Source organism: Somniosus microcephalus, chromosome 13, assembly GCF_052327205.1.
Source record: "Somniosus microcephalus isolate GS21.2 chromosome 13, FLI_Smic_1.0, whole genome shotgun sequence".
In the NCBI taxonomy this organism is placed as follows: domain Eukaryota; kingdom Metazoa; phylum Chordata; class Chondrichthyes; order Squaliformes; family Somniosidae; genus Somniosus; species Somniosus microcephalus.
The window spans coordinates 48,745,759-48,773,032 of NC_140999.1; positions in this window are offsets into that span (position 1 = coordinate 48,745,759).

Consider the following 27,274-nt stretch of genomic DNA (forward strand, 5'->3'; position numbering starts at 1 on the left):
GGGATACGACGACTCTATTTCCGGGAGAAGAAATCAGCTGATCACGACGCCGCAGAAGAATACTGCGACTATTTCAATCGGATTGTGCAGCAACATGATTTGTCGCCAGCACAGCTATACATTGCCGATGAAACTGACTTATTTTGGAAGTTTTTGCCAGAATCGACACTTGCTGGGGTTAGTGACGCTAATGCTTCAGGTTACAAGAAAAATAAAGATTGTGTAACTGTGCTAATGTGCGAATGCTGCTGGATCACACCGGGTTAAACTTGTCATGGGGAAGTATAAAAAAGTCCCCGTGCATTTAAAAATGTGAGGCACTTACCTGTTGAGTACAAAACTCAAAGAAATGATTGGATGGATAAGGATCTTTTTGAATTGGTTCCATCACCATCTGTGAGGGAACATTTCCATAGAATAGGGAAACCTGAAGATGGCAAATGCATTTTATTGCTTGATAATTGTAGAGCCCGTCCGCATGAATCAGTTGGTTTCGGGAAATATTTTCACCATTTATTTGCCACCAAATGTAACTTCTCTCATACAACCCATGGACCAGGGCATTATCCAAAATCTCGTGTCGTTACAAAGACTTCCTACGTAAACTGATAAGCCAAGATGACAATATTCACGCATTTCAGAAGGAATACAATCTTAAAGATGCCATCTTTAATGCTGCATGTTCCTGGAACTTGGTGAATGGTCACACTTTGAGACAAGCCTGGCGCAAATTGTGGCCTTCTGTAATGTTTGCTGAAGGCTCTTCAGAGGAGGACTTTCATGGGTTCAATGTTCGTCCCGAGAGGAGTACAGTAATGGAAATGGCTGGCATGGTGAAAAATGTACACTCGGCAAACCCTCTACGTCGCCTCAGTGAAAGTGATCTTGAGCAGTGGGTTGATGCAGATAGAGAAGTTGTTGTTGTGCATATGCTAAGTGATGATGAAATAATGGAGAATGTTTTGAATCCAAAGAAAGAAAAGTGAAGAGATTACTTCTTGGGCTAAAGCTGCAGAAAGATTTGCTTTATTCCTCAAATTTGCTGAAAGGCATCCTTGCTATTCTACCCAAGAAGTTACCTCTATTCTGCATTCCACCTTTCTACAAAAAAGGCAAGAGTCCACTAAGCAAGCAGACATCCAGGACGTGTTTAGGAAAGCTTCCAGAAGAGTTGAAGCAGTGGAAGTGCATGAAGAATCTGTTGAAGTGCATGATCCTGATGACCCAGCTGACATGGATATTCCTGATGAACCAGTTGACTTGGAATAAGTGTACAGTCAACCACAGTACTTTGTACTGTACAGTTTAAGTTTTGTTTTACTATTAAGTAATGAGTTATTACCCTCAACTGGCAGTACTGTACTTGATCAAGCATCTTCCACCATCCATTTAACACAACATTCTGTAGGTGAGTACCCAATTACTGTATACTGCACATTTCTTGATTTTCTTTTTCTTTGTTAAAAATAGCCTTGGTAGATAACCACCTCCATCAGCCAGAAATATTGATAAACCAGCAACACGTCAGTGCCAGATTTTTAAAAAAAAAAAAAGTTTCCTGTATATATTAATGATCTAGACACGGGAACTCGATGTAATATCTCCAAGTTTGCAGGTGACACAAAGCTGGGTGGGTGGGTGCTGTGAGGAGGATGCAGAGAAACTCCAGTATGATTTGGACAGGTTGGGTGATTTGGGCAGATGCAGTACAATGTGGATAAATGCAAGGTTATCCACTTTGGTGGCAAAAACAGGAAGACAGATTATTATCTGAACAGCAATCGATTGAGAAAAGGGAAAGTGGAACGAGACCTGGGTGTCCTTGTGCCCCAGTCGCTGAAGGTAAGCATACAGGTGCAGTAAGCAGTTAAGAAGGCAAATGATATGTTGGGCTTCATAGCAAGAGGATTAGAGTACAGGAGCAAGGATGTCTTGCTGCAGTTGTGCAGGGCCTTGGTGAGACCACACCTTGTGTATTGTGTGCAGTTTTGGTCGCCTTATCTGAGGAAGGGTGTTCTTGCCATGGAGGGAGTGCAGCGAAGATTCACCAGACTGATACCTGGGATGGCAGGAATAACTTATGAAGAGAGATTGGGTCGATTAGGCTTATATTCGCTAGAGTTTAGAAGAATGAGAGGGATCTCATTGAAACTTATAAAATTCTAATGGGACTAGATGCAGGAAGGATGTTCCCAATGGCGGGGGAGTCCAGAACCAGGGGTCACAGTCTATGGATAAGGGGTAAGCTATTTAGGACTGATGAGGAATTTCTTCACCCAGAGAGTGGTGAACCTGTGGAATTCTCTACCACAGAAGGCAGTTGAAGTCAACTTATTAACTATATTCAAGAAGGAGTTAGATATATTTCTTGAGGCTAAAGGGATATGGGGAGAAAGCAGGGACAGGGTACTGAATTTGGATGATCAGTCATGATCTCATTAAATGGCGGAACAGGTGCGAGGGACCGAATGGCCTACTCCTCCTATCTTCTATGTTACAGTAGTCACTGACCACAATCCTCTAGTTTTGGCTCTTCAGCTAACATCTTTTTAAGATTATAATTAGCTTGTGCATAGTTGCAAGCTTCTTTCCATTCTATATGGAAAGCCTTACTCCATGTTTAATGTCTTTCAACAGCTGGAACATGACTATAAATTTCAAATCTAATGGGAGATTGAGGCTGTTACTTCAGTACTTATAACTATAGCCAGATTGGCTACTGATCAATAATGACATTCCTGATGGTTATACACCCACTGTGGCTTCATCGGCAAAATCTTTGACTTGTATCTGACATGACAATTGATGGGTTGGAAATTCAACTAGTTGTACAAATTGTTTTAAAAAGAGCTTACTCGCTTCCTTGTTTGCTACCTGAGAATTCTGCTTTTTGGATTGGCTGCTTAGACAGCTGGTTGATGTTACAGCAGTTCCCACAAGGGGATTCCCAGTCTGTTGAACTGAATGTTGGAAAACCTGAAGTTCTCTCTCTCTCGGATAGAGATCCTCGTGCGAAGCTTGCTTCGGGGCTAGCGGCAAACTCCTCTCGCTTCGCCACTGACTGCCAATTCCGGGACACTGTTTCCCAGGTTGGCTGGCTTAAAGCAAAAATCCCTTCTAACTTCAAGGCACTTATCCTTTTCCCAATGCTAGTCTGAATCCTATTGGGACTGTCTGGGAAGGTATTAACTTTCTCCTCTGAAGTGCTGGTCCTCACTATGCACACTAGGTTCTCAGTGGGATCAATCCTTCTAATTGCTCACTTAATGTCTAGCTGGCTGAGTCCTTTTAACAAATGGAAATGTCTGTGTGGAAATGATTCTCCATCTTAAAGTATCAATACCTATTCTATCTATGCACTTAACATGCCAACATTCCTGGTGGTTGAAGGGGTAATACCACTCTAATCTATGCAAGGGATTCTTGAGACACAATGTCCTATAGTCTGTTGAATTGAATGTTGGAAAACCTGGAGTTCTCTAGAGGATAGAGATCCTGGTGCTGAACAAATCCCTGGAGGCAGCTGGCTGCTTCCAAACCATCAGAAGCCTCCTTTCTTCATCAGAGCTGACATATTTGGGGTTATTGATACCTGTTCTGTGTACTGCATGCAAATGTCTTTTGTTCAAAGCCCAGATCTCGCAGCAGTTGCATCAATTGCCTATGTTGAGGTTTATCATCTATCATTACCACTGACCATCTCTGTTCCCCCAAGAAATAGTGATCTATCATGGCTACATGACAAGCAGTCAGTTTTGGGAATAATACAGCCGAAAGCAACACTTTTGACCATGTAGCACTCCCTTGGGAAGCTCTGGAGTGAGGTTTAAACCTGAATTTGAGCTGTGCAGATGTGCAACTAAACCTTGACAAAGTCTGCTTCAACTATTGTCAGCTTGTTCGGTTGTAAATGAGATGAGAATATTGAGCACTGTGTTTCATCCTATAGGTTGACAAAGGCAGTAATGACATTTCAAATGCCAGGAGGCATATGGCAACAGGTGAAGTGCAAACTGGCTTTGAAAGGTTCAAAACTAGTGGTTGAGGGCTAGAACTGGCCAAATGATGGCTAATTTGGTATGAATCAAATGTCCACTAATTCGGCAAGTTTTTATTTGACAATTTTAATTTATGCTAATGAACTTTATGCATAATCTCTTTATTAAAGAGTTATTTATTTATCCGTCTCACCTGCAGTGCTGTATATTGGAGCCTAATGTATTTTCCCAATCCCTATCTAGTGCTTGAGAAAAATGTGCTACAGCCAAAGCTTGGTGATCAAGTCTAGTCTTGATCTTGAATATAAAACATTTTCAAAAGATCAACTTGTGTCTAGGACCTATAAATGAGCCCAGACTTCTTTGACCCAGTATGTGCTTACACCTAGGGATCCAAAAATAAAATACTTTGGGGTTGTTGTTTCTTCACAAGCCTTATGATCTTATTTGAGAGACCATAGAATAAAAATTTTACTTGGGTGGGCCAAACTGCTAGTGAAAACGGTGAACAGAAGCGATGATTCTGTAGAATTACAGCAGAAATTTTTTTTCTATCCCTCACGGTACAAAAATTAATCATTTTGACTACTTTGTCCACTCTCCAGTGCAGTTTAAATAGGCCAATGTCAATGCTGTTCAGGTGGTCTTATTAATGAGTATTGACTAGATGTAGTGAGTTGATTTTTGTATTGGACAACTTACCAAGTGCTTAAGGCATATCTTGTGACACCAGAGCTGCAATATTCAACACCAACAGCCATTAAAGGGCTGCTAGGTGCATTGGGCATATTTCTGGCTCGAGGATAAGGCTAGAGAACACCAGTGTAAAGGGTAACAATGCCTCAATTTGAAAATCCCTTCAGTGCCTACTATGCAGAGTACCACTCTGATGCATTTTTGGGTGACTACCTATAAGCATGGTGCCCAAGTTATGCGCGTTGCTGCTCCCTTTTGTAAGTGATCGGCGCACTGAGCATCACTTGGCACATGGAATCTTTCAGGGAACCAAGGGCCGTTTACACAAATGCATTGAACAGCTGCTACTGTTTTACAGGAAACTCTTGATTTAACGGGTACCTAAATATCCGGAATTCTCTGTTAACCGGCAAAATTCAGGAGTAGGTTCAGGCAAGTTTTACTTCATATGAGTGGCAGTTCCTGGATCTGGGGCTGTGTAACTGGGCCTCCTACACTTGTTGCTAAGCAACAGGGATGCTTGGTCTGTGGCTGGAGTTCCTGCACATGTTGCTAAGTAACAGGGAAGCCTGGATTTGTTGCTGTGTACGGTGCTCTCGTACCTTTTTAACTATACCTCTCTCTGTAATCTGGACTTTTTGATAAACTGGCACCAAGCTGGTGCTGGATACCAAAGAGTTTCCTGTATTGGCACCAGAGTCTGAAATTGGCTTTCACATGGGAATTTGTTGCCTCTGGCCTATCTCTCTGGCTTCAGACCAATTAATCATAGGTTGTTCCTGTCTCATTAGCTCTGTTGTCAATCAAGCATACAAATAAAATCCACCAGATGCTTCATAGAATTCTAATAATACAACACAGAAGGAGGCCATTCAGCTCATCATACCTGTGCTGGCTCTTTGGCAGAACTATCAATTTTTTTCATTCCTCTGATGCTTTTGGTATGGCTGTGTAATGTTATTCCCTTCAAGTACTTATCCAATTATCTTTTGAATGTACTTCCACCACCCTTTCAGGCAGTGCATTCCAGATCACAGCATTAATATATTTTTTTTTAATTCCTTCTGTTACCTCTGGTTCTTTTGCTAATCACTTTAAATCTGTGTCCTCTGATTACTGACATTACAGCCACTGGAAACAGTTTCTCATTTACTCTATCAGAACAATTCAGGATTTTGAACACCTCTATTAAATCGCCCTCTTAACCGTCTCTGCTCTAAGGAGAACAACCCCTGCTTCTCCAGTGTCTCCATATACCTGAAGTCCCTCATCCCTGGTACCATTCTCGTAAATCTCTTTCGCACCCTCTCCAAGGCCTTGACATCCTTCCTAAAGTACGTGGGCTGCGACCTAACCAGTATTTTATAAAGGTTCAGCACCCCATCAGACTACTCTCAATCATCAGCAAAGTGATGGAAGGCATCATCAACAGCCTTCCATCAAGCAGCACTTACTCACCAATAACCTGCTCACTGATGCCCAGTTTGGGTTCTGCCAAGACCACTCGGCACCCGACCTCATTACAGCCTTGGTCCAAACATGGACAAAGGAGCTGAATTCCAGTGGTTAGGTGAGAGTGACTGCCCTCGACATCAAGGCAGCATTTGAACGAGTGTGGCAGCAAGGAGCCCTAGTAAAACTGAAGTCAATAGGAATCGGGGGGGGGGGGGGGGAGAGAAATGTTCCACGGGCTGGAGTCATACCTAGCACAAAGGAAGCTGGTTGAAGGTCAATCATCACAGCCCCAGGACATCACTGCAGAAGTTCCTCAGGGCAGTGTCCTAGGCCCAACCATCTTCAGCAGCTTCATCAATTGACCTTCCCTCCAACATAAGGTCAGAAATGGGGATGTTTGCCATTCACAACTCCTCAGATAATGAAGCAATCCATGCCCACAAGCAACAAGACCTGGACGATGTTCAGGTTTGGGCTGATAAGTGGCAGGTAACATTCGCACCATAGAAGTGCCAGGCAATGACTATCTCCAACAAGCGAGAGTCTAACCACCTCCCCATGACATTCAACAGTATTAGCATTGCCAAAACCCCACCATCAACATCCTGGGAGTCACCATTGACCAGAAACTTAACTGGACCAGTCACATAAATATTGTAGTAACAAGAGCAGGTCAGAGGCTACGTATTCTGCGATGAGTGTCTCACCTCTTGACTCCCCAAAACCTTTCCACCATCTACAAGGCACAAGTAAGGAGTGTGATGGAATACTCTCCACTTGCCTGGATGAGTGCAGCTCCAGCAACACTCAAGAAGCTCGACACAATCCCAAGACAAAGCAGCCTGCTTGATTGGCACCCCATCCACTACGTTAAACATTCACACCCTCCACCACCAGCCTACCGCGGCTGCAGTGTACCATCTACAAGATGCCCTGCAGCAATTCGCCAAGGCTTCTTCGGCAGCACTTCCCAAACCCACGAGCTCTTCCACCTAGAAGGACAAGGGCAGCAGCCGCATGGGAACACCACCACCTCCAAGTTCCCCTCCAAGTCACTCACCATCCTGAATTAGAAAAATATCACTGATCCTTAATCATCATTGGGTCAAAATCCTGGAACTCCCTCCCTAACAGCACTGTGGGAGTACCTTCACAACAAGGACTCCAACAGTTCAAGAAGGCGGCTCGCCACGACCTTCTCCAGGGCAAGTATGGATGGGCAATAAATGCTGGCCTTGCCAGCTATGCCCACATCCCAGATCCCATAAACAAATTTTAAAAAACTTCCTTGCTTTTGCACTCTGTTCCTCTCTCAATAAAAGCCAAGGACCCCAAATACTTAACAGCCTTTTCAACTTGTCGTGCCACCTTCAAAGATTTGTGTACATGCACCCCTAGGTTTCTCTATTCCTGCACTCCTTTTAAAATTGTACCATTTAGCTCATATTGTCTTTCATCATTCTTCCTACCAAAATGTATCACTTCACACTTCTCTGCGTTAAATTTCACCTGCCATGTGTCTGCCCATTTCACCAGTTTGTCTACGTCGCCCTGAAGGCTGTTGTTATCCTCCTCATTGTTTACTACATTTGAGTTTTGTGTCATCAGCAAACTTTCAAATTATGCCCTGTATAACCAAGTCCAGCTCATTAATATATATCAAATAGCAGTGGTCCTAATACCCTGAGCAACACCACTGTATACCTCCCTCCAGTCTGAAAAACAGTTCACCACTACGGTCTGCTTTCTGTCCCTTAGCCAATTTTGTATCCATGCTGTCACTGTCTCTAATCCATGGGCTTTAATTTTCCTAACCAGTCTATTATGTGGTACTTTGTCAAACACCTTTTGAAAGTCCATATACGCAACATCAACCGCACCACCCTCATCAACCCTTTCCGTTACTTCATGAAAGAACCTGAACAAGTTAGTCAAACATGATTTGCCTTTAACAAATCCATGCTGACTTTCATTTATTAGCTCATACTTTTCCAAATGCCAATTAATTTTGTCCTGGGTTGTTATCTCACCACCACCGATGCTAGTCTGACTGGCCTGTAGTTGCCGGGTTTATCCCTCTTTCCATTTTTAAACAGGGATGTAATATTTGCAATCTTCCAGTCCTCTCGAACCACCCCCCTATCCAAGGAAGATTGGAAGGTTGTGGCCAGAGCCTCCGTAATTTCCATCCTTACTTCCTCAGTAACCTAGGATGCATCCCATCTGGCCCGGCTGGCATTTCTACAATGAAGACTACTAACCTTTTAAGTATCTCCTGTTTATCTATTTTTATCCTATCCTTCAATTTGAAGTGACGGGTTGCTCCATCTCTCATACACCACATTTTGGGTCTACTATATCAAAGCAAGCTCGGCCACTTTGTGTGAGCTTGGCTTTTAACCCAATATGCAGTGACATCGAGATATTAATACAGTGACTCATCATAGACAGAATGCTTCACTTTTCACACTTCCTTTCCAATTAACTTGTTTCCCTAGTGTCAGGATATACAGTAAGTTCAGTATCTAATCAAAAGTTGTGCTAGTTTTTGCTCTAACCCAGTTGGAGGTTTTTTCGCTGGCCAACTTTCCCTATTAACTTGGGTCAAATGCAATAAATCTTCCAAGTAATTAACTTTTGAGGGCTTCTTCCACCTTTGCAGCCCAGATAGTAGGAATTCTACAAAGAGAAAGCAAAAATACAGACAGCCTAGTAGGACTCTTTTTAACTTTAACTTTTCTTGCCATGTAAAACTGACTGCACTCACTAGGGAAGTTTCCTAAGCTTACTAGAGAATTGGCAAGTGATCTTACACATATCTTACAGATACAAGTATGTGACACTTCCAAGAATGTTTGGGCTAATGTGTCACAATTCTATTTCTATCCTGAATATAGTAATCTCGGATGTAATGCTTAAGTTGTCCACCAGAGGGAGACAAATGCTAAGGGGATTATAATTACTAGTCTTAAGGTAAAATTGCATTATGGGTAGAATGACATCATAGGATCCACCATCTTAGATTGCTCGTGCAGTTGAATTGATGTGCATGCCTGTAGTTGTGAGAGCTCTGTTCTCTCCTGGTTCTGTGTAAATTAAAAGCAAAGTTTTGAGTTCCTGAAGTCTCACTTATATCCCTTATATGGACCTTAACCACCCGGTTATAACATTTTGGCGACGAGGATTAACTGTTTCAACTTGAAGAAGGGAAAATACAAGAACACTGCATCTGAATCATGGCTACTCGAATAGGAGGGATTTCTGCTTTTATAGAATCATAGAATAGTACAGCACAGAAGGAGGCCATTCAGCCCATCGAGTCTGCGCCGGCTCTTTCGAAGAGCAATCCAGTTAGCCCCACTCCCCCGCTCTTTCCCCATATCCCTGCATTTTTTTTTCCCTTCAAGTATTTATCCAATTCCCTTTTGAAGGCTACGATTGAAGCTCAATCCACCAGCCTATCAGGCTGTGCAGTCTAAAAACTAACCACTTGTTGCTTAAAAATGTTTTTCCTCATGTCGCCTCTGGTTCTTTTGCCAATCTGTGCCCTTTGGTTATCGACCCTTCAGCCATTGGAAACAGCTTCTCTTTATTTACTTTATCTAAAGGCTTCAGAATTATAATCACCTCTACCAAATCTCCTCTTAGCCTTCTAATATGTGAATTTTACTTTCTACACTTTTTTCCATATGTTTATTAAGTTTTTGAAAAATAAAAATCACCTGGCAACTCAGGAAATTGGACACTAGACTTTTACTTCTGGGGCCTAGGTTTAAATTCAATTTACACTGATTTTGATGTTCAAAATCAAACTTGGATCGAATACTGTGAGTTATTAGAGCATTTCTTTGAAGCAAATGATATTGTCGATGTTGGAAAACGGAGAGCTATTTTGCTAACTTCGGTGGGAAGTCTAACGTATAGTTTATTGAGAAACTTATGCAGTCCTGCAAAGCCTGGAGATAAATCATTTACTGAATTAGTGGACTTGCTAAAGGAATATTTCAATCCCAGACCGAGTGAGGTTGTACAACGTTTCAAATTTAATTCATGGAACAGGATGCCGGGAGAAACTGTGTTGGATTATGTTGCGGTGTTGAGAAAGCTGGCACATGATTGCAATTATGGGAACAGCTTGAAAGACATGCTGAGAGATAGGCTGGTTTGCGGAATAATGGATGCTCGAATGCAGAGGAGATTATTGTCCGAGACTGGGCTTACATATGAAAAAGCGTTGGAACTTGCTCAATTAATAGAGACAGCGAACCGCGATGTAAAAGAAATCCAAGGTTGCGACTGGTCTACTATGAAGCAAGTTGCAGGTCAGACGCTGGTGCACAAGTTAAATATGAGTCGTACACCACAACGTGCGCATTTAAAGGCATGTTATAGATGCAATGGAGATCACCTGGCAAGGGAATGCAGGTTTCTGGAGGAAAAGTGCCACAAGTGTGGGAAAAAAGGACATATTAAACGTGCATGTAGAGCAAAAGCTACCCTGGAGGTATACAAACCTAAAGGGGGAGAGAAGCAAAACCTGGTAAGAGAAGTGAAAAAACAGGGAGCACATCACGTCAGTGGAGAGGCTGAGAATGAAGACAACGTGTTCATAATGCAGAGTATGGTAGAGGACATTCCAAAAGTGGATCCTATCACTTTGCAACTGATAGTAAATGACACTAAGGTCAACTTTGAGGTGGATACTGGATGTGGTGTAACCATAATGAACAGGGAAGAGTATTCAAAATTGTGGAACCGTGCAAAAGTTCCAGAATTAAAGTCTTGCTCTGTGAAGCTTAAAACCTATACAGGTGAACGAGTGGCAACCTTGGGTACAGCTATTGTAACTGTGAAACACAGGGACACCATGGAACAGCTACCTATAGTTGTAGTATCGGGTTCTGGACCAAATTTGTTAGGTCGGGGCTGGATAAAAGAACTTAAATTGGATTGGGGAGCAATAAATCAAATGGAGTGCGGCAAACAGTTGTCGTTGCAAGAAGTTTTGATTGAACATGAGAATGTATTCAAGGAAGAACTTGGAACATTTAATGGCCCCCCAGCTAAGATTTATGTAGACAAGGAGGCACTGCCAAGATTTTTTAAACAACGACCTGTGCCTTATGCCATGAAACCGAAGGTAGAGGCTGAGCTTGATCGTCTTTTCCGGGAGAACATTCTGGAACCCGTGAAATGTTCAGAATGGGCAGCTCCAATTGTACCTGTTTTAAAACCAGACAATTCGGTAAGAATCTGTGGAGATTATAAATTGACTGTAAATAGGGTATCTAAACTAGAACAGTATCCTATTCCTAAAACTGAGGATCTTTTTGCAAACCTGGCTGGAGGGAAGAAATTCACGAAGCTGGATATGAGTCATGCATACTTGCAGATTACGCTAGATGAGGAATGCAAGAAGTATGTAACCATAAACACACACAAGGGTTTGTTTACCTATAACCGCTTGCCATTTGGTGTCTCATCTAGTCCAGCTATCTTCCAGAGAGCTATCGAGGGTGTACTGCAAGGGATTCCACATGTTTCCATCTATCTGGATGATATTCTGGTGACGGGAAGAACCGACCAGGAGCATCTGAGCACTCTGAGAGAGGTACTTCAAAGATTGGATAAGGCTGGGTTACGGCTCAAGAGGAGTAAGTGTACTTTCATGGGGAATGAGGCCGTGTTCCTGGGACACAGCGTGGATGCCACCAGGCTCCATCCAATCAAGGAGAAGGTAAAAGCACTGCAGGAGGTACCAGATCCTACAAATGTGATTGAGTTAAGAGCTTACCTGGGACTGCTAAACTATTATAACAGGTTTTTGCCAAACTTGTCAACAGTGTTAGCACCTCTTCACAAACTACTGCGCAAGGAGACACAGTGGCAGTGGAAAGAGGAACAGAGGGTTTCATTTGAACAATCCAAGAAACTGATGCTGTCCTCGGATGTGCTGGTTCACTACAATGCAGAGAAGGACATCATTCTCTCTTATGACGCTTCTCCTTTTGGGGTGGGGGCAGTTCTTTCACACTGTATGGAAGATGGAACCGAAAGACCGATCGGGTTTATGTCTCGAACTCTGACCCCAGTGGAAAAAAACTATTCCCAGTTAGATAAAGAGGGATTAGCAGTAATGTTTGGGTTACAGAGGTTTCATAAGTACATATATGGCAGGAAATTCACCATATGCACCGATCATAAACCTCTTCTATCTCTTTTCAATGAGATGAAAGCAGTACCACAGATGGTGTCACCCTGAATCCAGAGATGGGCAGTGACGTTGAGGGCATATGAGTATGTCATCGTTTACAAAGCGGGCAAGTACCATGGGAACGCAGATGCCTTGAGCCGTCTTCCACTACCAGGTACCCCTATCCGTGCAGCCCCAAAGGACAGAGTTTTGATGTTGGGAACTGGTCAGGTAGTACGCAGACATGTGGATCAGATACTGACCAGACAACGGGAGATCGAACTGGAGGTTCCAGAGGAAATGCGGGAGGACAGGTTGGTCCCCAGTTATCCAAATGCCTTGGTGGTCCCACCACCACGAACAGAGACAGTTACACCTGGACCCCTTAATCAAGAGGAAACCATCGTAGCAGAGTCAGATACTCTGAGTACTGCTCAGGAGCAGCAGGTGGCTCTACCACAACCAAGCAGGGACTTGACTGTAAGACGTTCAACAAGGTCTCACAAGCCGCCAGAGCGATTGATCACAACCTACTAGATCGTTCAGGATGGACTATCGTTAAAGGAGTTTCCTTATGGACTTTTAAGAATGTTGTTAAGAATTGTTGTAACTTAAGAGGGGGGGGATATAGTAATCTCGGATGTAATGCTTAAGTTTTCCACCAGAGGGAGACAAATGCTAAGGGGATTATAATTACTAGTCTTAAGGTAAAATTGCATTATGGGTAGAATGACATCATAGGATCCACCATCTTAGATTGCTCGTGCAGTTGAATTGATGTGCATGCCTGTAGTTGTGAGAGCTCTTCTCTCCTGGTTCTGTGTAAATTAAAAGCAAAGTTTTGAGTTCCTGAAGTCTCACTTATATCCCTTATTTGGACCTTAACCACCTGGTTATAACACTGAGAATCTTATAGTTCAGGGTGTGCCATCTTTGTCTTTTGTAGGCTGCATGGTTAGGCACCATGGTGCCTCAAGGCTACAAAATTTAAATACTATAAAACTATTAACTTGCATATTCCATTAACTTGCTTAATCAGGTTCATGACAGACTTTGGAGTTCTGATTTAGAATTCATCCACCAACAATAGTAAGAATAGCCCGTTCCATACCCCCAGGTCCAAAAATGCCAACGAGACAAACCAGTGAGCAAGAAATAGAAGCACAAAGGAGACTAGGTTACCTAGGCTTCAAGGGCCAGATTGCCAGTGTTTCAGGACGCTTGTGACTAAAGTGCTGCAGTTTACACATCCCAGCTGTAGATTATGATTGTATACCGTTTCCTGAACAAGGCTTCAAAAGAAATTCCTTCCCTGCTTCTAATACTTCCCACTTGTGGAAAATGGATACTGTATGGATTTGTATCCCATGGAGGAAAATGACCAGTTTCCTTCAAGTGATGAAGTAAATTCAAACACCACCACTCCATGTTGCTGCTCCAAAAGGAACAGTGACCAGCAACTTAAGCAGGATGCCATTTTCCAAACCAGAAGCTTCAATAGGTATCGTTTTGTTGAGCTTAGAAAATAAGATGCTGCCATTCATGGGGGAGCAGACAAAATCTTGCTAGCTGACATAATTGAACTTTGAAAGACTATGCACTCCAGTCCCTCCAATGCCCACCGGTCGCGGAAGGCCTCAAGCTTACCAGTGGACACCGCATGCTCCCTCTCCAGGGATACCCGGGCGAGGACAGAGCCACGGAAGAGAGGCAGGCAGTTGGGCCAAACGACCGCCCGCTGCCTGGACCAGTGGGTGGCCACCTTGGCCAGGCCCAGGAGCAGTCCCACGGGGAGGTCCTCCGATCTGCCCGCTCCCCTCTGCACCGTGTGGCCAAAGATCAGGAGCGTGGGACTGAAAAGCAGCCAGAAATTGAGGAGCAGCCCCTTCAAATAGTGGAAGAGGGGCTGCAACCTCTCACACTTCGTGTATATGTGAAACACGGACTCATCTGTGTTGCGAAAATTCCAGGCTGCCTGGAAGTCCCTGAACCTGTTTAAAAACCAAATGACGGGATTGCTCCATGCAACACTCTCCACGGCAGGTCCCAATGGAACAGGAGAGGACTCCGCACTGGGGACCCCCACCTTTGCCGGACGGCAAGATGAAATTCCAGGGCGATGCTTGATGGGCCAGATGGAATCTAACCAGAGCTCTGTACAGCTGTAACATAACTTCCGCGGCTTTGTATTCCAGCCCTCTCGAGATAAAGGCCAGCATTCCATTAGCCTTTAAATTATTTTTTGAATCTGTCCACTGGCTTTTAGTGATTCTGCACTTGGACCCTAAATCTCTCGGCTCCGCCACAGCTCCTCGCTTCTCACCATTTAGAAAATACTCGGATCTATCTTTCTTGGGTCCAAAGTGGATGACCTCACACTATCCTACATTGAACTCCATGTGCCCAGTCACTTAATCTATCGATGTACCTTTGCAACTTTCTGCTCCCATCTACACTATTTACTGAAATAACAACAGAAAATGCTGGAAACACTCAGCAGGCCAGGCAGTATCCGTGGAGAGAGAAACAGAGTTAACGTTTCAGGTCTGGGACCCGTCATCAGAACTGGAAAAAGCTGGAGATGTAACAGATTTTAAGCAGGTGTAGAGACAGGGAGAGGGTGGAAGGGGTGGAAGGAATTGAAGGAATATTCTGTGCTAAGGTAAGAGGCAGGAAAGATAAAATGTTGCAAATGGGGATGGCAAAATCATATAGCATGAAAAATGGGAGCAGGGGTTATTGTCTGAAATTGTTGAACTCAATGTTGAGTTAAGAAGGCTGTAAAATGCCTAATCGAAAGATGAGGTTCTGTTCCTCGAACTTCCGTTGAGCTTCATTGGAACAATGTAAGAAGCCGAGGACAGAGAGATCAGAGTGGGAGTGAAGCGGAGAATTAAAGTGACAGGAGAACGGAAGTTCAGGGTCAACCTTACAGACTAAACGGAGGTGTTCCACAAAGCTGAGGCCCCAGTACAGATCCCCAGGGGTCACCATGAGTCACATCCTGCCAATTGGAGTGCACACCCATTATCTCTACTCTGTCTCCTAACTCCTAACCAATTCCCTATCCAAGTCAATAGGTTGCCTTCAATTCCATGTGCTTTTCTCCCGTACTCTCGCTTCATGAATCTTTTCCTCAGTAACCTGGCATTCCAGGTACTCTACTTTAGCCTGATGTTGGCTGGCTACAGTTTGGCATTCCTGATTCAGCGCGTGAAGCGTTGTGATCAGCTTTTCCCCACCCATGGCCTTTTCCTCTATTTCTAATGCCTGGGTTTTGATCTTGGCTGCCTGCGCTGCAACGACTCTGTCCAAAATCTGGACTTGTCTTTTGTAGCACATCAGCCACACTGCCTTCTCCACTGACTTTTTATGTTCTTTACCCTCTGTCCACCTGACGGCTGCGTCTACCGGACGCCCATCCAGTAAGAGATCGGAAATCCACTGCTTAGTGAGATTTACCTTACCAAAAACATAATCCGCTATCTTCTCATCCATAACATTTCATCCATTTAAACCTGGGTCTAATACATTGCAATCCTGCTGCCAGTGTCCTGCCACAGTCGCCATTTTCTGTAAGGGGTTTTCTGCTCGGTCTCTCTCTCTGGTGAGACCTCCCTCTTTTGCACAGTAATTTACTGAGTGGTTCGACCCACTCACCCCTTAGGTGCTCTACACTGGACTTTGAGGCAGGAACTACAATGCAGAGAATACTCTGTAGACCAAGTTTAATGAAACGAAGTGAAATTTTATTGCATAAAGGAAAAATTGAATGTAAGCCAATAAGGTACATGGGAGGGAAAAACAAATCATAATACAGTACTAACCAATATATCCACAGGCATATTATACTTTACAAGGTTCACCATGAAATAGGGAAACACACGGAACATCGAGGGACAACAACTCATTGTTAATTATCCCCAAAAATGGCCACCCCCTAAACCTAGCTAGATTAGATTATGAGGGGCCAGAAACATGCTCACCAGTCCCATTTAGAAAATAGAGGTTTTGAAGTCTGCGTTTTGGTCCTCTCAGGCATCCTGTCTCCACATGGTCAGCAGAACGCAGCGGGCTGCGACACACTCTTTTCTCCCTCGAGGTAATGGATACGGACAGGCTGGATGTTAGCAGGCCTGGACGTCGGCGTGGAGAGAGCCCAACTGTTTGACCATTTTCATAAGGTCTCTTCTTGGAGGGTCGCCGTCTTTTCGTCTCGTCAATGGCCCGGGGTTTGTCGATGATCTCCCGATAGCTACCCCGGGTCTGGACGCTGACTCAACCTGAACCACCAAGGACTACTCTGAGTCTTCAACACGTCTCCGATCCCAAGCGTCTACCGAATCGTCGTCGTCTTCCGAGTCTGAACGGCCTCTCTACTGAACCCGAACTCCTAACCGAACTGCACCTTCTTCGGACCCCCGAACGATCTCTCGAAAATGATCTCTACAATGCTCTTTCTCGATCAACTCTCTTGATCATCTCCCGATAGCTACCCCGGGTCTCCAGTTATACTTCTCATGGAGGCCCTTATCTCCCGCCATATCAAGGTTAGCCTTTGTTTAAATTTTGGCGGGCTTGTAGCACAGAAGGGTAGTCATTGTGTTTAAAGTACTTTCGGGATGGCCGGTAACTGCCATCTCTGGTCTGGAATTACCTTGTATTGTCTTTAATGGGTCTTGATGTCCCCCTTTGAACTTAAAGCTGTTTCCCTTTATCTGGGTAAACATTTTGATGGCCTTTATCTACAGGCCGATCTGATTGGATCTGCATCCAATCCATATGTATGGGGTTCTGTCTGGTTTCGCATTCTCTGAAATTGCATTCCAGAACTTACTGTGGGTTGAGTCCACAAAAGCTGTCTGTGGACTGCAGGAACCATTTTAAAATGTCCCAAAAAGCTGGTCACGGGGTCTGGTGGCCATTTTGTTTGCCCCTTTTTCTGGGCTTCTGTTAAAACAGTCTTTAAAATTAAGGCCTTTTCTGCCAATAGACCCTTATAGGACAATGTTCAATTTTGCGAATCCTACAGTTCCCCCTGATGATACTATAACTTGCTTGAAGTATCATAATTCTGGGTGAGCAAAATTTTCTGACTCCATAATCAAACCATCCCCTGTATTGACCTATCTATGACCCCACGACACATGCACTTCCCGTTTCAGAAAACCCACAGTGTACATTAAGCATCTATAGATGGCAATACATTGGAGTTAAAATCTGACACACATAATAAACTTCAATAAAAATAATAAAGAAAGAAAATACACACAAAATCACACATGAATACTATCAAAAATAGAGGAGGGAGGGAAACTCTAACTCTATACATAGCAGCAAAATTTAAATGGGTGTCTCCTCATCTACCCACACATAATGCTCCCTCCACTGTCCTCTGTTCTCATACTTCTGGAAACGTTTGTCCCTCTTACAATGTACAAAGAGTATATAAATCACAATAAAAATCTGACATACTACGAGGATGTGGGAGGCTATCCTAATCCATGAAGGGACTTCTATATTAGTGAACAGGTCCCACCACTGTGGGGTCACTATATCTAATATGTCTGCCCCTATTTCTAATGTCTTCTGCTCCAGCATGTAAAAATGTTTCTGTGAAACGGCAACGGCTTTTAGTATCTTGGTGAGGTGTTCATGGAGAGGGGCAATGATGTAGCCAAAATGTGCAACGAATCATTGCAGATCGGTGAAATTTTCCTTGACAGTGAGGTGAACAGTGGAAGGTTCAGGAATAGGGACAATTCGCTCTTGGGCCACTTGAACTTCTGCCTTGGGTTTGAAGCAGAAACTGCTGTCACTGACCGGACACCAGCCGTGCTGTCCATGTTGGTAGTGGGGCACTGCAGTGGTGACACAGTATGTCCCACCTCCTATAAATGCCACCTGCAGGGGCACAAGGCTCTGTGCCATTGCCTCCATGGTGCAATTTATAGGCTTCGCGCCAGCAGTTCTGAACCCGCACTGTGGTTTCGAATAGGCATTCGAGTGCTGGGGACACAGGATGATGTGTGCTCCCCGGCTCCGGCACCCCGAGAGGTCGGTACCCGTCGTTGCATGCTCCTATCGAATGACGTAATGTGGGACCGCTGTGTAGCGAATGTGTGCACCCCCTTGAATGACTCCAATGTTCTCCACCCTGTATACCGGAGCTGTTTAGCTGTCTTTCCCATAACCGGCATTCTTACCACTATACCCATAATGGTGTGATTAGACCGCCCACAGTCCACTGGGACTGGGTAGGCCTCTGAAGCTAGTCTGAGCTGGCACGGACTTAATGCGTTCTCAAAAGGGTGGAGGGCTGCGAGGTGCTTATTGCTGATCCAGGAAGGGACCAAACCTTGTTTTAAATCCTCCAGATTACTGCGGCCCTCGCCCAGTAACCACGCCCCGTACAGCACGCATGCCTCATTCTGCGCAGCCTGATCTGACGCATTCCGATCCTCTCTGATGAGAGCATTTACCATTTTAGCGTGTTTCTCCAGCTCAGCTATGATTTCTTTTAAGTGTAGTGTCATGGCCTGATCCTCATGTAACTCAGAACCCACTACCTTATTCTCGTCCGTCAGTATCTTTCTTAACTGCGCTTTTAAACCATTGATCTGGGTCTGCAGCTCCACGTCATCCAGAGTGTTGATGACGGAAGTCCCTGTGTTAAAGGCGGTAAAAATATCATTGACTGTACCCCTTCTTTGTCTCCCTACCCTGTCCAAGACCTCATGTGGTGTGGTGTACAATCCGGCTCTTTCGACATCGGCAAAGTCGAACTCGTAAAATTGTCCAAACATATTTGTTAACAGGACCTGGTACAATTGCTCCGTTTCCTTGGGGCACCACTCTGGCAACCGCAACTCGGTGAGGTTTAAAATCACCGAGGCTACCGCGTAGTGCACCCCTTGGTACAGCACCTGACCCATGGGTACCAATACCAGTCCATTCCCGGGTCCCTTGGTAGTGGCGGGGCACCCTTCCTTGCGGGCTTTGGCTACCGGAATCGTGGGCAGGGGCTTGCGGGGGCGGGTGATGAGCTCAGTGGCATTCACCGGGTTCGGAGAGTATGGGACTCCGCACGCCCACGTGCTGACGTCCCACCTCATCCCTTTCCCAGCATCCTGCCACTGTCTCTGGAAGAAGATGGAGACGCCTGTGGGGCAGACGCGTTCTGAACCCCGCATGTAGATGTAAATCCCCTCATCTGGTTCCCACCATTTGCCCCAACAGACACTCAATCCCCCATGAGGCCCCATAATAGTCCGATGGGTATTGTTACCCAGTCGCTCCCACTCGACCGTGGAGTTTTTCATAAGAACATAAGAACATAAGAAAAGAAATAGGAGCAGGAGTAGGCCAATCGGCCCCTCGAGCCTGCTCCGCCATTCAATAAGATCATGGCTGATCTGATCCTAACCGCCAATCCACTATCACAGAACCATCTCCTGAATCTAACAGAATTAGACACACGAAATAGGAGCAGGATCAGGCTACACGGCCCCTGGGCCCGCTCCGCTACCCACAGGGCCATGACCGATCCGAACCTAGACTCATGTCCAAATTCCTGCCCGCTCCCCGTAACCCTTAATTCCCTTTACTTCTAGGAAACTGTCTATTTCTGTTTTAAATTTATGTAATGATGTAGCTTCTACAGCTTTTTGGGGCGGCATATTCCATGGACCTACCACCCTCTGAGTGAAGTAGTTCCTCCTCATCTCAGTTTTGAAAGAGCAGCCCCTTATTCTAAGACTATGCCCCCTAGTTCTAGTTTCACCCATCATCGGGAACATCTTCCCCGCATCCACCCGATCCGACCCCTTCACAATCTTATATGTATCAATAAGATCGCCTCTCATTCTTCTGAACTCCAATGAGTAGAGTCCCAATCTACTCAACCTCTCCTCATATGTCCATCCCCTCATCCCCGGGATTAACCGAGTGAACCTTCTTTGTACTGACTCGAGAGCAAGTATGTCCTTTCTTAAGTATGGACACCAAAACTGTACGCAGTATTCCAGGTGCGGCCTCACCAATACCTTGTCCAACTGAAGCAATACCTCCCTATTTTTATATTCTATCCCCCTAGCAATGAAAGCCAACATTCCATTGGCCTTCTTAATCACTTGCTGCACCTGCATACTAACCTTTTGAGTTTCGTGCACCAGGACCCCCAGATCCCTTTGTACTTCAGTACTTTCCAGTTTCTTGCCATTAAGATAATAACTTGCTCTACGATTTTTCCTGCCAAAGTGCATAACCTCACACTTTCCAGTATTGTATTCCATCTGCCAAATCTCTGCCCACTTACTTAGCCTGTCGATGTCCCCTTGCAGGTTTTTTATGTCCTCCTCACTCACTACTTTCCCTCCCATCTTAGTATCATCTGCAAACTTTGATATGTTACACTCGGTCCCCTCCTCCAAATCGTTAATATAGATTGTAAAGAGTTGGGGACCCAGCACTGACCCCTGCGGAACACCACTAGTTACTGATTGCCAGTCTGAGAATGAACCATTTATCCCAACACTCTGCCTTCCGTTAGATAGCCAATCCTCTATCCATGCCAGAATATTACCCCCAATCCCGTGATTTTTTATCTTAAGCAATAATCTTTTGTGTGGCACCTTGTCAAATGCCTTTTGGAAGTCTAAATACACTACGTCCACTGGTTTCCCCTTTATCCACCCTATACGTTACTTCCTCAAAGAACTCCAGCAAATTTGTCAAACATGACTTCCCCTTCATAAAATCATGCTGACTTTGTCCTATTAAATTATGATTATCCAAATGTCCTGTTACTGTCTCCTTAATAATGGACTCCAAAATTTTACCTACCACAGATGTTAGGCTAACCGGTCTATAGTTTCCAGCCTTCGGTCTACTGCCCTTTTTAAATAAGGGTGTTACATTAGCAGTTTTCCAGTCTGCCGGGACCTTTGCCGAGTCCAGGGAGTTTTGGAAAATTATTACCAATGCATCCACAATCCCTACCGCCACTTCCCTCAAGACCCTAGGATGTAAGCCATCAGGTCCAGGTGATTTATCCGCCTTGAGTCCCATTATTTTACCGAGTACCACTTCCTTAGTGATTTTGATCGTGTTTAGCTCCTCCCCCCCTTTAGCCCCCTGTTTGTCCAGTGTTGGGATATTCTTAGTGTCTTCTACTGTAAAGGCTGATGTAAAATACTCATTCAGTGTTTTTGCCATCTCCATATTTCCCACCATTAATTTCCCGGTCTCACCCTCTAAGGGACCAACATTTACTTTAGCCACCCTTTTTCTTTTTCTATAACTATAAAAACTCTTACTATCTGTTTTTATATTTTTTGCTAATTTACTTTCATAATCTATTTTCCCTTTCTTAATCAATCTTTTTGTTATTTTTTGCTGTCTTTTAACGTTTTCCCAATCCTCTATCCTCCCACTAGATTTGGCTACCTTATATGCCCTTGTTTTTAGTCGAATACTATCCTTAATTTCTTTACTTAGCCACGGATGGCTGTCTTTTCTTTTACACCCTTTTCTTCTCAGTGGAATATATTTTTTTTGGAAGTTGTAAAATAACTCCTTGAATGTACACCACTGATCATGTATCGTCTTACCCTTTAATCTATTTTCCCAATCCACTCTACTCAATTCCGCTCTCATACCTTCATAGTCTCCTTTATTCAAGCTTAGCACGCTTGTTTGAGATCCAACCTTCTCACCCTCTAATTGAATATGGAATTCAACCATGTTATGGTCACTCATTCCAAGGGGATCCTTTACTAGGACATTTTTAATTAATCCCGTCTCGTTACACAGGACCAGATCTAAGGTTGCTTGCCCCCTGGTCGGTTCAGTTACATACTGCTCAAGAAACCCATCCCTAATACACTCAATGAACTCATCCTCAAGGCTGCTCTGCCCAATTTGATTTGTCCAATTAATATGATAGTTGAAATCCCCCATAATTATAGATGTTCCCTTATTACAAGCCTCAACTATTTCCTGACTGATACTCCGTCCAACAGAGTTGCCACTGTTCGGAGGCCTATAGACTACGCCCACTAGTGTTTTTTTCCCCTTATTATTCCTTACCTCCACCCAAACTGTTTCATTATCCTGATCTTTTGACCCAATATCATTTCTCTGTATTACAGTGATTCCTTCCTTTATTAACATAGCCACCCCACCTCCCCTTCCTTCCTGCCTGTCCTTCCTGATCGTTAAATAACCTGGTATGTTTAATTCCCAGGCATTGTCACCCTGCAGCCATGTTTCTGTAATGGCCACAAGATCATACCCATATGTAGTTATTTGTGCCATTAACTCATCTATTTTGTTACGAATGCTACGTGCATTCAGATAGAGAACTTTCAAAGATGTTTTGTGACACTTACTTCCTGCTTTTACCCTTTTTATTACTTTACCTTTTACTCCATACCTTCTGCCCCTTCCTGACACGCTCTGGTTTTTAATTTCCCCACTGCTACCTAAGTCTATGACCTTCTCTGTTGTCATTTTTATTATTTGCTCTCTAGGAACCTCCCCCCCACTAGTTAGTTTAAAGCCCTCTCTACAGCCCTAGTTATATGATCCGCCAGGACTCTAGTCCCAGCACTGGCCAAGTGAAGCCCGTCCCAACGGAACAGCTCCCTCCTGCCCCAGTACTGGTGCCAGTGTCCCAGGAAGCAAAACCCATTTGTCCCACACCAGTCTTTGAGCCACGCATTTAACTCTCTAATTTTATTTGTCCTAGCCAAATTCGCTCGTGGCTCAGGTAATAATCCAGAGATTATTACCCTTGTGGTTTTGCTTTTTAATTTGGCCCCTAGCTGCTCAAACTCCCTCAGCAGAACCTCCTTCCTTGTCCTATCTATGTCATTGGTACCAACATGTACCACGACAACTGGATCCTCCCCCTCCCACTCCAAGTTTCTCTCCAGTCCAGAGGAGATGTCCTTAACCCTGGCACCGGGCAGGCAACACAGCCTTCGGGACTCTCGCTCTCGGCTGCAAAGGACTCTATCTATCCCCCTAACGATACTATCCCCTACCACTACAACATTTCTTTTAACTCCCCCCACTTGAATGGCCCCCCGCTCCATGGTGCTGTGGCCAGGTTGCTCATCCTCCCCGCAGTCCCTGTTCCCATCCTCACAGGGAGTAAGAGCCTCGAACCTGTTGGACAAGTGCAAGGGCTGCGGCTCCGCCAACACTACCTCCTGGATCCCCGTACCTGCCTCACTTCTAGTCACACCATCCTGACCCTGGCCACAGACTACGTCTGAATTAATTAATCTAATTGGTGTGAATACCTCGTGATACACAGAGTCCAGGTAACTCTCCCCCTCCCTGATGTGTCTCAGTGTTTGAAGCTCGGACTCCAGCTCTTCAACACGGAGCCGGAATTCCTCGAGCAGCCAACACTTACTGCAAATGTGATCACCGTGAGCATCAATGGTGTCCACCAGCTCCCACATATTGCAGCAGCAACACATCACCTGATCTCCCATTCTATTTAATTAATTTAACTTATTAATATTATTCTTAAATACCCTCTGCCCCGATTCGAGATGGTGAATATCACACCTTAGAAACTATAAACCAAAGAGGTTTAAGCTTAAAAAGGGAGAAATACTTACCAACCAATCACTTACCCTCTTTCTGGTGACGTCACACTTGGATTACTTTTTACCTCTCTCCTTCCATCCGAGTTCCAAGATTGAAGATTGGTAAACCTTACCTGGGCTCTGGGGCCTTTATACAGCCGCTCAGCCCGTGATTCCCGCCGATTCTCGGACTGAGGCCTTACCTGGGCTCTGGGGCCTTTATACAGCCGCTCAGCCCGTGATTCCCGCCGATTCTCGCACTGAGGCCTTACCTGGGCTCTGGGGCCTTTATACAGCCGCTCAGCCCGCGATTCCCGCCGATTCTCACACTGAGGCCTTACCTGGGCTCTGGAGCCTTTATACAGCCGCTCAGCCCGCGATTCCCACCGATTCTCGCACTGAGGCCTTACCTGGGCTCTGGGGCCTTTATACAGCCGCTCAGCCCGCGATTCCCGCCGATTCTCACACTGAGGCCTTACCTGGGTCTTGGGAGCCTTTATACAGCCGCTCAGCCCGCGATTCCCGCCGATTCTCACACTGAGGCCTTACCTGGGCTCTGGAGCCTTTATACAGCCGCTCAGCCCGCGATTCCCGCCGATTCTCACACTGAGGCCTTACCTGGGCTCTGGAGCCTTTATACAGCTGCTCAGCCCGCGATTCCCACCGATTCTCGGACTGAGGCCTTACCTGGGCTCTGGAGCCTTTATACAGCCGCTCAGCCCGCGATTCCCGCCGATTCTCACACTGAGGCCTTACCTGGGCTCTGGAGCCTTTATACAGCCGCTCAGCCCGCGATTCCCACCGATTCTCGGACTGAGGCCTTACCTGGGCTCTGGAGCCTTTATACAGCCGCTCAGCCCGTGATTCCCGCCGATTCTCACACTGAGGCCTTACCTGGGTCTCGGGAGCCTTTATACAGCCGCTCAGCCCGCGATTACCGCCGATTCTCGGACTGAGGCCTTACCTGGGCTCTGGAGCCTTTATACAGCCGCTCAGCCCGCGATTACCGCCGATTCTCACACTGAGGCCTTACCTGTGCTCTGGAGCCTTTATACAGCTGCTCAGCCCGCGATTCCCGCCGATTCACACACTGAGGCCTTACCTGGGCTCTGGAGCCTTTATACAGCCGCTCAGCCCGCGATTCCCACCGATTCTCGCACTGAGGCCTTACCTGGGCTCTGGAGCCTTTATACAGCCGCTCAGCCTGCGATTACCGCCGATTCTCGCACTGAGGCCTTACCTGGGTCTCGGGAGCCTTTATACAGCCGCTCAGCCCGCGATTCCCGCCGATTCTCACAATGAGGCCTTACCTGGGCTCTGGAGCCTTTATACATCCGCTCAGCCTGCGATTCCCGCCGATTCTCACACTGAGGCCTTACCTGGGCTCTGGAGCCTTAATACAGCCGCTCAGCCCGCGATTACCACCAATTCTCGCACTGAGGCCTTACCTGGGTCTCGGGAGCCTTTATACAGCCGCTCAGCCCGCGATTCCTGCCGATTCTCACACTCTATAGGGCGTCGCCATTACAGGATAGTAAAATAAATATAATCGCCTGCATCAGCGTTGGCAGCAGCGGCAGCGGCAGCGGCAGCGGCGGGAAAGCGCGGGAGGCCCTATCTTAACTCGGCGGGGAAGAAGGAAAAGCACAGGAGGCGCCATTTTGATCCATCGGGGACGAAGGCAAAGCGCGGGAGGCGCCATCTTATATTTTCAAGATGCCAAAGGCTGGCGATATCACTGCCTTCGATAATGCAATAGAAGACTGGACCACGTATGTGGAAAGAGTCGAGGTATATTGCGAGGCAAACGAAATAGCCGATGAGAAAAAGGCATCGGTATTGCTAAATTTAATGGGCGCAAGAATGTACGGCCTATTGCGGGACCTGATTACTCCAGCCAAACCGAAGGCGAAGAGTTTTAACGAAATTGTTGCTATCCTACAGGAACACCTAAATCGTACACCACTGCTGATAGCAAAAAGATTTAAATTCCACAGGAGAAATCAGCATAAAAATGAGAGCAATGCTGATTACCTTACGGAACTACGCAAGCTATCAAAGCACTGCCAGTTCGGAGCAGGACTGGCAGATACCTTACGGGACAAATTTGTCTCTGGACTCCTGAATGAAGGAACCCAGAAGAGGTTACTCTCAGAGAAAGAGCTGACGCTAGATAAGGCTTTCAGCGTGGCAGTATCGTACAAAGCAGCAGCAAGGGGAGCTGCAGAAATACAACAAAAGCCACAGGAATACGGCACCCACGAAATGACACGGGGATTTGCAAAATGTTATCGCTGCGGCAGAACAAACCATGACCAGAAGGACTGCTGGTCCAAGGACAAAATATGCAGGCAATGCGGAAAGATGGGACACATTGCACGAGTTTGCAGATCTGGGAAGAAGACCAACGACAACAAAAAGGCCACTAAGGAACCGTACAGGAAAGTACAAAAGATGACGGACAGTAGTTCCGAAGACCAGATGAGCGATAGTGAATCCGGGAACAAGAGATTAAGCTGTCTCAAACTTCTCAACGTAATCACAAAAGAGGATCACCGAACCATTTGGGTCACCCTCACGATAGCAGGGCCCCAAGTCAAAATGGAATTGGATACAGGGTCAGCTCTAACCGTCATGAATCGATGAGACTACGAGCGGCTATTCTCACACATACCCTTGAGAGAGACATCCATTGTCTTGAGGACGTATACGGGGCAAAAAGTATACCCCAGAGGAAAAATAAGGGTGCCTGTCGAATACAACGGCAAGAAAATACGGAAATTGTATCTCTACATTCTGCAAGATGGTGGACCACCATTATTGGGACATGAATGGATCAGAAAGATAAGTTTAGACTGGCACTCCATTCAGGCACTGACGGTGGCTGGTAAAAAGGATGACGACGTCACTCCTGGACGATTGTCAACAATCTTAGCTGACGCCAAAGAGGTATTTCAACAAGAACTGGGCACTCTTAAAGGCATTAGCGCCTTGATAAAAATAGAGGAGAATGCAATTCCCAAGTTTTTCAAAGCAAGACCGGTACCATATGCAATTCGCCCAGCCGTCGAGGCAGAGCTGGAGAATCTGGAGAAGGCAGGCGTGTTATCTAAGGTAGACTGGAGCGAGTGGGCGACACCCATCATTCCTGTCATGAAGAAAACTTTAAACAATAAGTCTGAGGAGCCAAGGAAGGTTCGCATCTGTGGGGACTTCAAGGTGACGGTGAACCCAGTCCTTCACACAGTACAATATCCTCTTCCAAGGATAGAAGATATCTTCGCCTCACTATCTGGAGGGAAGCGTTTTACAAAAATTGACCTAGCACA